General features: G+C 38.7%; 1 pseudogene; it reads right to left on the reverse strand.

The window, feature by feature from the left end:
* Positions 1-10604: 10604 nt before the first annotated feature.
* Positions 10605-11117, reverse strand: LOC100343090 (protein lin-28 homolog A pseudogene; annotated as a pseudogene).
* Between the last annotated feature and the right edge of the window lie 765 nt (positions 11118-11882).

The raw sequence follows: 11882 nt of genomic DNA on the forward strand, positions 1-11882 counted from the left end.
AACTATCGCCTAACAAGACAGGAAGCCAGAAACTAGGACAGGACCAATGTTGCCCTTTATGAAAACACTCTCTCAAAAACTGAGAACTAAACATTTGGTTCATTTTCAAGATAACATGTTTATCGGTGAGTAAACAGCTAGCTAGCAAAATAGCTAGGTTATGTGCACCTGAAAGTTCTTAAGAAAACAGGATGTTAGTGGCCAAAATAGCTGAGGCAAAAGCTGAGAAGATTGTATCCCCGTAGGAGTCAGCCAGTGAAAATCTGGAGGAGGGACTTGCGTGCTAGGAAATAAGCAGCTGTAAACTACCCTAGGTGTGCTGGCTCACCAGGCACCCATTTTTGCAAGATTGTTAATGAAGTCTCGCTTTTGCTGTACTTCCTGAATCTGAGTTCATCCTTTGAGTGGACAGGTGAGTCGCTTTCTCACAAAACTCAGCAGGGTCCATGAAAAACACTTAATTTGTTCTGAGGGCAGTACCCTCAATAACCTAGTTATTTCCTTCAAGGCCCCATCTCTCTCTCTCTCTTTTTTTTTTTAATAATTATTTTATTTATTTGAAAGAGTTACAGAGAACGGTAGAGCCAGAGAGAGACAGAGGTCTTCCCTTCCACTGGTTCACTCCCCAAATGACTGCAACGGCCAGAGCTGAGCTGATCTGAAGCCAGCAGCCAGAAGCTTCTTTCAGGTCTCCCATGAGGGTGCAGGGGCCCAAGGACTTGGGCCATCTACTGCTTTCCCAGGCCATAACAGAGAGCTGGATCAGAAGTAGAGCAGCTGGGACTTGAACCGGCGCCCATATGGGATGCTGGTGCTGCAGGCTGGGACTTAAACCCACTATGCCACAGCGCCGGCCCCAGACCCCCATCTCTAAATGGTTTTCTTACATCCTACATTGCCAAACTACTGATAAAGCTTCCAACACATGAACCTTTGGGTACACGCTTAAACCACATCTAAATGACAGCACATGTGGAATCTAACACGGAGAAGCAAAGTCCAGAGCATTGGTTGTAGAAAATGGAAAATGGACTGATACATGTAAGTGAGATAATATAGTAAGTATTTTTCTCTCCATGCCAGGCTTGTTTTACTTAGACTCATGTGCTCTAAGTTCATTCGTATGGCCAGAAATGACAGAATTTCTTTTCTTTTAAAAACTTATGTTATTTCATTGTGTATAGATAGATCATTTTCTTTATCTTTATTATCTTTATTATCTTTATTATTTCTTTATCTTTATTCAGTGATGGACACTTAGGTTTTTCCCATAAATTGGCTATTGTAAATACGGCTGTAAGGAACACATAGAAGTACAGATATCTATGTGACATTTTGACTTTCGTTTTTTAAAAGAAAAACAAGCACAAATGGCATTCATGAGTCATATAATAGTTCTATTTTAGATTTTTGAGGACCTCCCTACTGCATTGCAAATCAGATATGAAAATGACTTCCTCACCATTGTTGTACCAAGGTTTCCTTTTTTCCATATCCTATCCAAAATTTGTTATCTTTCATATTTTTGATAATGACTGCTCAAACAGGTGTGAAGTAATATCCCATTGTGGAATTAATTTTTATTTCCTGATTATTAGAGATGCTGAACATTTTTCATGTATTTATTGACTATTTGTATGTCCTCTTTTGAGAAATGTCTAAAAAATTCTTTGCCCATGTTTTACTTTGGTTGTATTCTTGCTAATCAGTTGCTTTGAGTTCCTCATGTATTTTAAATATCAGATGGGGACTATTTAGATATTTTCTCCCAATCCCTGGGTGGTAAATTCACTGTGTGGATTGTTTCCTCTGCTGTGAAGCTCTGTTTTTTTTTTTTTTTTTTTTTTTTTAAGTTTGATACAGTGATATTTGTTCACTTCTGCTACCTGTGCTTTTAGGATCACATGCAAAAACTCATTACCCAGGACACAGAACTCTTGCTCTCTGATTTCTTCTAGTACCAGTTTTAGTTTCAGTTCTTACCTTTAACCTTTTAATTGATCTTGAGTTGATGTTTTTGTTTGATGTGAGAAGAGAATATAATTTCATTATTCTGCATGTGGCTGTCCAGTTTTCCCATTGCCATCTGTGTCCTTGACAACCTTTATTAAAAATCTGCACATGAACAGGTCTGCTTCTGAGCTTTGTAAATAGTTCCTTTGGTTAATGTGTTTATTTTTTAAAACTTTTAAAAAGACTTTATTTATTTATTTAAAAGGCAGAATGAAAGAGGGAGAGGACGAGCAAGAGGGTGAAGGAGAGAAAGAGAGAGAGAGAGAGCACAAGAGAGTGCAAGAGCAAGATATTTTTTATCCACTTGTTCACTCCTCAGACGGCTTCAATGGCCAGGAATGGGCCAGGCTGGAGCCAGGAGAGGTATTCCATGCAGGTCTCCCACATATGTGGCAGGTATCAAAGTACTTGGACCATTACCTTCTGATTTCCCAGGTACAGTAGTAAAAAGAAGCTAGATCAGAAGTGGAGCAGCCAGGACTTGAACTCTCACTCTGATATGGGATGCCAGTGTCACAATAGATTTAACCCGCTATACCACAGCATCAGCTGCTGATATTTTTGTGCCAGTGTAATGCTGTTTTTATTATTGAAAGACCACCACAAAACACACCAAACACTGGAGTTAAGGGAAAATCTTATTGACCAACAGGCTGGAGATAGGGGTCAAGAGAGAGAGCATGTGAGTGAAAGCAGGTCTTGTTATAGCCTTGCAGGAATAGGGAAGTGGGAGCAGTGAATCCCATTAGGGTGGGGGTGGAGTTGATGCTTGTGGTTTGGCCATTTGGTCACCTGACTCCTAGTAAGCCAGGCTGGGTTCTGGAGAGGTCGAACTTATTGTGCAAGATGGCAACTGGGCCAGAGCCTAAGATGACATCCAGGGCTTAAGATGGCACCTCAGATAAGACAGCACAATTTCACTAACAATTATTCTGTGTTTTGAAATCAGAGTTTCTGATGCCTCCACTTTTATTGTTTTTGCTCAGTATTATTTTGGGGATCCATACAAATTTTAGGGTTGTTTATTGTATTTCTGTGAAAAATATTATTGGAATTTTGATAGGGATTGCATGACTCTCTGGATTATATAAGTAATATATACATTGAACCTAGGCCCTCCGATGCCTTATGGATGTCTTAATTTTTAGGCCAAATACGCACTTAAGTATGTACATTTAAACAATATTAGTCCTTCCAGTTGCTGAACATAAGATGCCTTTCCATTTATTTATGTTGTCCTCAATTTTTTTCACCAATGTCTTACATTTTTCAGTATATTCACGTCTTTGAGTACATTTACTCCTAAGTATTTAATTTCTTTGATACTTTTGTAAATGTGGTATTTTTCTTAATGTCCTTTTAGGGACAATTGATTGAATGTTGATTTTTGTATCTTGAAATTTTACTGAATTTATTTATAAATTCTAACATTGTGCTGATCTTTAGGGTTTCCTATTAATAAGATTATGTCAACAGCAAACAGATAATTTCACTTATTTATTTCCTGTGTGTATGCCTTTGAATTGTTTTTCTTGACCAATTGGTCTGGCTGGAACTTTCAATATTTATGTTGAACAAATGTGATGAAACTGAGTATCCTTGCATTCTTCTTAATCTAGAAGGAAAAACTCTACAAATTTTGCCACTTAGTATTATGATAATTATGGACTTGCCTCAAATGGACTTTATTGTGTTGTTACATTCCTCCTGTACCTAATTTGTTGGCAGATTCCATCATAAAAGGATGTTGAAAAATTTGTTACCAAGTTTTTTTCCTCTATTGAGGTTATAATGTGGTTTCTGCTCTCCATTCAGTTAATATAGTATATTGCATTTATTCATCTAAGTATGTTGAATCATCTATGGTTTATAGTTTTTTTAATGTGCTCTTGAATTCTTTTTCCTCGAATTCACTTCAGAATTTTTGAATCTGTATTCTTCAGAGGTATTTTGCCTGTAATTTCCTTTTCTTGTGATGTCTTTGTCTTGCTTTTGTGTCAGAGCACCTCTGGTTTGGTAAAACGAGTTTGGAAGTGCTGCTTGCTTCACATTTTTAGAAAAGTTTCAGAAGTATTGGATTGTTTTTAATATTTTATTAAAAATTTTAACTGACATAAAAATTGTACATATTTATGAGGTATTATGTGATGCATCATTACATATGTACATTATGTAATGTCCAATCAGAGTAAATATATTTATCATTTCAAGAGTTTAACATTTCTTTATAGGGAAAACATTTTTAAAAATCTTATTTCCCAACTTTTTTAAATAGAGAAATGTATAGTAAATTAATAGAATCTATCTTCAACCTACTGAACTTTTTTTAAAGATTTATTTATTTTATTTGAAAGGCAAAGTTACAGAGAGTGAGGGAGAGACAGAGAGAGACTCTTCCATCTGCTGGTTCACTCCCCAAATGGTTGCAACAGCAAGGACTGGGCCAGGCCGAAGCCAGGAACCAGGAACTTCTTCCAGGTCTCTGATACGGTTGTAGGGCCCCAAGCACTTGGGCCATCTTCTGCTGCCATTCCAGGCACATTAGTAGGAAGCTGGATCAGAAGTGGAGCAGCCAGGAATCAAACTGGCGCCCATGTGGGATGCTTCTATTACAGGCGGCAGCTTAATCTGTTATACCACAGTACTGGCCCCCAGAATTTCTTACTTTTATCTAGTTATGACCTAACATTCTCAATGTATTTCTTCTTAAAATGACTTTTTGGAATTTATCAGAGAAACAAATTGATCCTAGGCTTTCCTTTATTGGGAAGTTTTTGATTATTAATTCAATTCACTTACTCATCATTGGCCTATTCAGATTTTATATTTCTTCATAGTTAAATCTTGGTAGTATTGTTTGTAGGAATTTATTCAATTATTTTAGGTTATCTATTTTACTACTGTATTTATTCATAACAATCTCTTATGATGGTTACACTCATATTTCTGTTGTATTAGTTGTAATGTCAACTCTTTCATTTCTAGTTTTGTTTGAGTGTTTATTCATTTTTTTCTTTGTTAAGCTAAAGACTTGTTCATTTTGATTATCTTTTCAAAACCCAAATTTTAGTTTTAGTGGTCTTGTCTATTTTTTTATTCTCTGTTTCCTTCAATTCCCTCTGATCTTTGTTATTTCCTTCTTTCTGTTATTTCAGGGATCAGTCTGTTTTTTCTTAGTGTCTGTAGGTATAATGCCAAATAATTGTTTATTTGAGACATTTATTTTTTTTCGATGTTAGCATCAATTGCTATAAAGAAATTTAGAATGAATTGTTACAGTCCTGATTTTGTAGGGCATAGTGGTTTCATCACCCAGTCTCCCAGGGTGGGAGTGGATGTTCTCTACTGTTGTTAGCCCTCCCCCAGCAGCTTACATGAATCCCCTGGCTCACATAGAGTGCGTGAGTGTAGTTGTGGGACTAATGCCCCCAAACTCCCACAGTTGCAGGGTGCAGGAGATCCATCCTTTGCCTCACACGTTGCCCTGACTCTGACTACGATGCTGGTTGGAGCAGAATAGAGGCGTGCAGCAAGGCTTTTTGCTGTGGAGTATGGTGCTCTGTGTGGGTGGGGGAGGGGAGGAAAGGAAAGCAATGTAGTTTCCCTTCCCCAAGCCTGGCAGTTGCTCAGACCCCAGTCAACTCTCCAGGCTGTAGTAAAAGTTAGTGGGTGACTGTGGAATTCCCTCCCAGCTCAAACTGCAAACAGCAGGGCAATTTCTTCCTACCTTGGCATGGTAAGATGGCAGCTCATAGTTGGCAGCTGCCTGCACTGTGTGCAGCTGGCTGCAACATTGTCTCTGTCTTCTCTCCTCTTGTCCCACAGAGTCTTCATTTTTTTTTGTTTTTGTTCTTGGTTTTTTTTTTTTTTTTTTTTTTTTTTTTTTTTTTTTTTTGCTTTTCTAAAAATTTCCATCAGTCAGACCCTTGGAAATGTAGCCCTTCCTTTGTTCTTTTCATATCCCAAAGCAGCTTAATTTAGCATGGCTAAACACTATTCAGCTATCTTGGAGCCCTCTATGTCTTTTGATCATAGAATTGAACCAATGTACATTCAGTGGAATCATTAATAGATATTGACTTATTACTGCCATTTAAAAATTATTTTCTGGTTGAATCCTAGTGGGTCGTAGTTCATCTCTTTCTCTCCTGGTATTTTCCTTTGTTGTTTTCTATGATGGCATGTTTTGAATTCTTTCTTATCTTTTACATACCTACAAAGAGTTTTTGCATTGTGGCTGTTATGAGCTTACAGAAAGCATCTTATAGTTGTAACAGGGTATTTTAAACTGATAACACTGTAACTTTGGTCGCTTACACAAATCCTGCACTTTTACTCCCTCCCTTGCATTTTATGTTTTTGAAAATTGTAAAACATATCACAATTAATATATTTTATAATTTGTATCCCTTAACTAATAATAAATTAATAGTTTTGTCTTTTAACATACATATTATAGATATAATTTCCATTACTGTATTACAGTTTTATGAATTTGACAATGTACTTAATTTTTCCAGTATTTCTATTTTCATATGTTTTTATATTGCTGTTTACTATGTAGAGATGATTTCCCTCAGTCTGACATCTTCTTGTTAGCATTTCTTCTAAGATACGTCTACTGCTGGTAAATCTCCTCAGCTTTTGTTTGTCTAAAAAAGATTTTTATCTCCTCTTTAATTTTAAAGGCCAAGATTACTATGTATAATATTCGTATATGGCAGTGCTTTTTCCATATATATTTGAATATGTGATCCCATTTCTTTCTAGCCTGAAAGTTTTCTGCTGAAAAATTCTGATATTCTAATTTGGCGTCATAGTTTGAATGTGGTCTGTGTTCCCCAAATCTTCACTGCTGAAATTTCATTCCCATTTTGAGATATTAAGAGGGTGGAAACTTAATCTAAGTATGGTGTTTAGAGGTGAGGCCTTTGGAAAGTGATTATGATCATATAAGATCATTAAATGGTGTATCCATGAATGAATCTTGGTGGTTTTGTAAGAAGAGAGAGAGGGACCTCTTGGACACCCATGTTCAATGTCTCTTGCAATATGTTGCTTTGTGCCACTTCAGGACTCTGTCAGCAAAAAGGCCGTCATCAAATGATGTTTTTAGATGTTCTACCTCCTTAATCATGGGTCAACATAAGCCTGCTTTATTTATAAAGCTACCCAGGTGAAGGTATTTCATTACAGTGAAAAAATGGGATAATATGATCTGGCTGAAGAGCCCAAGAGAGTATTTTAGGCGTGGAAAGCCAAGACACTCTGGCAAAAAAAAAAAAAAAAAAAAAAACCTAAATGAAAGATCTCTCTGCGAGTGAGATCCCAGTGAAAAGAACAGGTCATCAAAGAAGGAAGTACCTTTCTCTGAAGGGAGGAGAGAACTTCCACTTTGACTACAACCTTGTCTAAATAAGATTGGAGTTGGCGAACACAAAAGACTTCCATAGCCTCAGCAACTCATGACAAGAACCTAGGGAGATTACTGATGCCATAAACAAGAGTGTCAATTTGTTAAGTCAACAACAGGAGTCACCATGCACTTACTCCTCATGTAGGATCTCTGCCCTTAATGTGTTGTTCAATGTGAATTAATGCTATAACTAGTACTGAAACACTATTTTGCACTTTATGTTTCTGTGTGGGTGCAAACTATTGAAATCTTTGCTTAATATATACTAAATTGATCTTTTGTATATAAAGATAATTGAAAATGAATCTTGACGCAAATGGAATGGGAGAAGGATCAGGAGATGGGAGGGTTGTGGGTGGGAGGGAAGTTATGGGGGGGAAAGCCATTGCAATCCATAAGCTATACTTTGGAAATTTATATTTATTAAATAAAAGTTAAAAAAATTAAAAATGGAATAATCTATGGGATTCAGTTACATTTCATAATTTGCTTTTTTCTTTCTTCATTCAGAATCTCTTCTTGTCTTTATGTTTTGAGGATTGGATTAGACATTTTTGGGGGGTCTCTTTGGATTCATCCTATTTGGTATGCTTTTGGCTTTATTTGTATAATGTTTATTTATTTGAGAGGGTGGGAGAGAGAGAGGGTAGTCTCATCTGCTAGTTCACTCCTCAAATACTTGCAACAGCTAGTGCTGGGCCAGGCCAAGGCTTCAAACTGGGAACTCAATCCAGATCTCCAACATGGGTGGCAGGGACCCAACTACTAGAGCCATCATCTTCTATCTCCCAGGTATAGAGTAGCAGGAAGCTGGAATTAAGAGCAGATTTATCCATTTCTGAAGCAAGCCACGAATAGCTGGGAGTTGAACTCCAGAACTCTGGTATAGGATGCAGGTATACCAAGCAGTGACTTAACTGCTGTACCAAAATGCTTGCCCCTCATTAGCATCTTTTGGATCTTCATTTTGTTTTCTTCCAAAGACTTAGGGAGCTTTATTATATTATTCTTTAGAATATGCTTTTGTCTCTTTCTCTTTTTTCTTCTTCTGACTCTCCAATAATGCATACACTATCACCTTCAATGATATCATAAGTCTCTTAAGCTATCTTCACTTTTTCATTCTTTTTTCATTTTCTCTTCGGATAATTTCAGATGACCTTTCCACATTCACTAATCTTTTTTTCCCCATTTGATCTATTCTGTAGCTGAACGCTTTTATTACATTTTTCACTTCAATTATTGTATTCTTTGACTCTATAATTTCTGTTTGGTACTTTATATATTTTATATCAGTGAAATTTTCAATTTGTTCATGCATTGTGCTACTGACTTTGAGTATCTTTATGTCTTTTAAATTTTTTTAAAGATTTATTTATCCATTTGAAAGTCAGAGTTACACAGAGAGAGAGAGAGAGAGAGGTCTTCCATCTGTTGGTTCACTCCCCAATTGGCAGGAGCTGTGCTGATCCAAAGCCAGGAGCCAGGAGCTTCTTCCAGGTCTTCCACACAGGTGCAGGGACCCAAGGACTTGGGCCATTCTCCACTACTTTCCCAGGCCATAGCAGAGAGCTGGATCGGAAGTGGAGCAGCAGGGAATGGAACCGACGTCCATATGGGATGCCGGCACTGCAGGCGGTGGCTTTACCCACTACACCACAGTGCTGGTCCCTATTTCTTTTAAATTTTCTACCAGGTAAACACACACACACACAGACACACACACATATTTTGTTGGGATTGGATTCTTGATATCTTCTTATTCTTTCATTTGGAACACATTTCCCTATGTTTTGCGTTTTCCTCGACTTTGTGTGTTGGTTTCTGTACATTAGAAAACCACTGTGTAATTCTTGTCAGACTGGCTTTAAGTTTACAAACTATTCTTTTCCATCTGCTTGGCCAGAGGTTTTAGGTGCCTTCAATTTTTTCTGGTCTTGTCTGACCTTCTGTCTTTGTTTTAATGGCCCCCAGGAAATTAATATTACCAAACTGTACTATTTCTTTGAGACAGATGACATAGAAGCTAGTCCCTTAATATACATATGGAAATGTTATGGCATCATATGTGTGTTCCAGTTTCTTCTATTCTTATGGAGAATTTAAGAATCATAGTTCACCTTCAACTCATTCTACTTCATGCAAAGGAGATCAGTGTCAGATGCCTGTATTCTCTTCTTTGAATTTTTATTTAAGCTATACACTTTTCATGTATTTCGTGTATACAGATGTAGGAGCATAGTGATCCTTTCCACCCTACTTCCCTCCCACTCACACTCCCACCCTTGCTCTTCCTTCATCTCACTTTCCCTCTATCTTTACAATGATTTACTTTCTTTTTAAATATATATATATATTCTCTTGTTCAGTGAATAGTACATTCTTTTTTTAAAATTATTTATTTATTTATTTGAAAGTCAGAGTTACACAGAGAGAGAAGGAGAGGCAGAGAGGAGAGAGAGGAGAGAGAGGAGAGAGAGGAGAGAGAGGAGAGAGAGGAGAGAGAGGAGAGAGAGAGAGAGAGAGAGAGAGGTCTTCCATCCACTGGTTCACTCCTGAATTGGCCACAATGGCTGGAGCTACACCGATCCAAAGCCAGGAGCTTCTTCTGGGCCTCCCACCTGGGTGCAGGGGCGCAAGGACTTGGGTCATCTTCTACTGCTTTCCCATGCCATAGCAGAGAGCGGGATCAAAAGTGGTGCAGCCAAGTCCTGAACTGGCACCTTTATGGGATGCTGGCACTGCAGGTGGCGACTTTTCCTGCTATACCATAGTGCCAGCCCCACAATGATTTACTTTCAACTCACATCATACTCATAAGATTAACACTATACTAAATGATGAGTTAAATAGTATGGAAAAAAAAAACATGGTTTCTCAACAATAGAGACAAAGGCTGTAAACAAACATTGAAGCTCAAAATGTCAATTTCACTTCTATACATTACATTTTTGGTATTCTATTAGTTACCACAGATCAGGAAAAACACATAGTATTTGTCATTTGGGAATGCCTTATTTCACTAAGTATAATGATTTCCAATTTCATCCATTCTGTTGCAAAAGACAGGATTTCATTCTTTTTTATGGCTGAGTAGTATTACGGAGTTACATATACCATAATTTCTTTATCCAGTCATCAACTGTTGGACATTTGGGTTAATTCAATATCTTAGCTATTGTGAATTGAAGTAAGCTGCCTTTCCCTGGGAGCTGGGGGCCTGCTGCGCCTTCAGGGGGCATGAGGCCACCATACGGCTGATGCTGTGGCAAAAGTGACACTCCTTGGCATGATGGTCTAGACCTCCACAGTTGTAGCACCTGTCTCCTTTAGATCTGTGCTTTTACATGCTCTTCCCCTTTGGCCACCTCTCGCTCCCAATACGGAACACTCCACCAGGCCCAGTAACATGGAAAGACTCCAGGCCCTTGTTAGACTTCTTGAAGGTAAATTCCACTGCTTCACTCTCCTTCAAGGCTCCGGATGCCCTCCATGTGCAGCTTACTCTGATGCACAAAGACGTCCACTAGGCAGTCATGGACAGGAAACCAAACCCCATATGCACATTGAACTACCTACAGATGCTGGCCCTGTGCAGCAGCTGTGGCTGATCTGCCACCCGGGCTGCATCCTCCTGTGCCTCCTTGGTGCAGCCACCTGCAAACTGCTGGTTGGACATGGAGCCCATGATCATCAGCAGAACCCGCAGCACCAGGCCCCTAGTTGGGGGGCTGCTGGCCCCAGAGAAGTCTGAAGGCAAAGGGGTGGTTCAGAGAAGAGGCAGCTGCATCTTCCTCCACACACTCCTCATTGACCTTTCATCTGAAAGAGATGAAAGACCTTAGTTGAATTATATCTTGGCTATTGCAAGCAGTTCAAGGTAAGAACTCAAAAGTGCAGACAACAAGAGCAAAACTAGACAAATAGAATTATATCAAACTCAGAAGCTTCTGCACAGCAAAGGAAACGATCAATAGCATGAAAAGACATCTGACAGAATTAGAAAAAATACTTGCAAGCTACTTATCCAGCAAAGGGTTAATATACAGAATATATTAGGAATTAAAAAAAAAAAAAAAAGGAACTACTCAACAACAAATAACCAGTCCAGGTAAGAAATGAGAAAATGACCTGAATAGACAGTTCTCAAAACAAGAAATATAGGCCGGCGCCACAGCTCAATAGGCTAATCTTCCGCCTGTGGTGCTGGCACACCGAGTTCTAGTCCCAGTCAGGGCGCCGGATTCTGTCCCGGTTGCCCCTCTTCCAGGCCAGCTCTCTGCTGTGGCCCGGGAGTGCAGTGGAGGATGGCCCAAATGCTTGGGCCCTGCACCCGCATGGGAGACCAGGAGAAGCACCTGGCTCCTGGCTTCGGATCAGTGTGGTGCACTGGCCACAGTGGCCATTGGAGGGTGAACCAATGGTAAAGGATGACCTTTCTCTTTGTCTCTCT

Source organism: Oryctolagus cuniculus, chromosome X (assembly GCF_051225735.1).
Source record: "Oryctolagus cuniculus isolate XC-2025 breed Fujian yellow rabbit chromosome X, ASM5122573v1, whole genome shotgun sequence".
Classification (NCBI taxonomy): domain Eukaryota; kingdom Metazoa; phylum Chordata; class Mammalia; order Lagomorpha; family Leporidae; genus Oryctolagus; species Oryctolagus cuniculus.